Genomic DNA, 1539 nt, shown 5'->3' with positions numbered 1-1539 from the left:
TGCTGTGATGAACATTGGGGTACACGTGTCTCTTTCAATTCTGGTTTCCTCAGTGTGTATGCCCAGTAGTGGGATTGCTGGATCATAAGGCAGTTCTAGTTCCAGTCTTTTAAGGAATCTCCACACTGTTCTCCATAGTGGCTGTACTAGTTTGCATTCCCACCAACAGTGTAAGAGGGTTCCCTTTTCTCCACACCCTTTCCAGCATTTATTGCTTGTAGACTTTTGGATCGCAGCCATTCTGACTGGTGTGAAATGGTACCTCATAGTGGTTTTGATTTGCATTTCTCTGATAATGAGTGATGTTGAGCATCTTTTCATGTGTTTGTTAGCCATCTGTATGTCTTCTTTGGAGAAATGTCTATTTAGTTCTTTGGCCCGTTTTTTGATTGGGTCATTTATTTTTCTGGAATTGAGCTGTAGGAGTTGCTTGTATATTTTTGAGATGAGTTGTTTGTCTGTTGCTTCACTTGCTATTATTTTCTCCCATTCTGAAGGCTGTCTTTTCACCTTGCTTATAGTTTCCTTTGATGTGCAGAAGCTTTTAAGTTTAATTAGGTCCCATTTGTTTATTTTTGCTTTTATTTCCAATATTCTGGGAGGTGGGTCTTAGAGGATCCTGCTGTGATGTATGTCAGAGAGTGTTTTGCCTATGTTCTCCTCTAGGAGTTTTATAGTTTCTGGTCTTATGTTTAGATCTTTAATCTATTTTGAGTTTACTTTTGTGTATGGTGTTAGAAAGTGTTCTAGTTTCATTCTTTTACAAGTGGTTGACCAGTTTTCCCAGCACCACTTGTTAAAGAGATTGTCTTTAATCCATTGTATATTCTTGCCTCCTTTGTCAAAGATAAGGTGTCCATATGTGCGTGGATTTATCTCTGGGCTTTCTATTTTGTTCCATTGATCTATATTTCTGTCTTTGTGCCAGTACCATACTGTCTTGATGACTGTGGCTTTGTAGTAGAGCCTGAAGTCAGGCAGGTTGATTCCTCCAGTTCCATTCTTCTTTCTCAAGATAGCTTTGGCTACTCGAGGTTTTTTGTATTTCCATACAAATTGTGAAAGTATTTGTTCTAGCTCGGTGAAGAATACCGTTGGTAGCTTGATAGGGATTGCATTGAATCTATAAATTGCTTTGGGTAGTATGCTCATTTTCACTATATTGATTCTTCCGATCCATGAACATGGTATATTTCTCCATCTGTTAGTGTCCTCTTTGATTTCTTTCACCAGTGTTTTATAGTTTTCTATATATAGGTCTTTAGTTTCTTTAGGTAGATAATATTCCTAAGTATTTTATTCTTTTTGTTGCAATGGTGAATGGAATTGTTTCCTTAATTTCTCTATTTTCTCATTATTAGTGTATAGGAATGCAAGGGATTTCTGTGTGTTGATTTTATATCCTGCAACTTTACTATTTTCATTGATTAGTTCTAGTAATTTTCTGGTAGAGTCTTTAGGGTTTTCTATGTAGAGGATCATGTCATCTGCAAACAATGAGAGTTTTACTTCTTCTTTTCCAGTTTGGATTCCTTTTAT

At 36.6% G+C, this 1539-nt stretch overlaps 1 protein-coding gene across 1 annotated transcript in view; it reads left to right on the top strand.

Annotated features, from left to right (window-relative positions):
• The window catches only part of SCP2 (sterol carrier protein 2), a 119002-nt gene that overhangs the window by 91988 nt on the left and 25475 nt on the right, over nucleotides 1-1539 (top strand). The gene's annotated exons all lie outside the window — the stretch shown is intronic.

The sequence above is a fragment of the Bison bison genome, unplaced genomic scaffold (assembly GCF_000754665.1).
Source record: "Bison bison bison isolate TAMUID 2011002044 unplaced genomic scaffold, Bison_UMD1.0 scf7180017864244, whole genome shotgun sequence".
Lineage (NCBI taxonomy): Eukaryota > Metazoa > Chordata > Mammalia > Artiodactyla > Bovidae > Bison > Bison bison.
The sequence above is the reverse complement of the archived record's forward strand: the minus strand, read 5'-3'. Positions and strand labels throughout refer to the sequence as shown.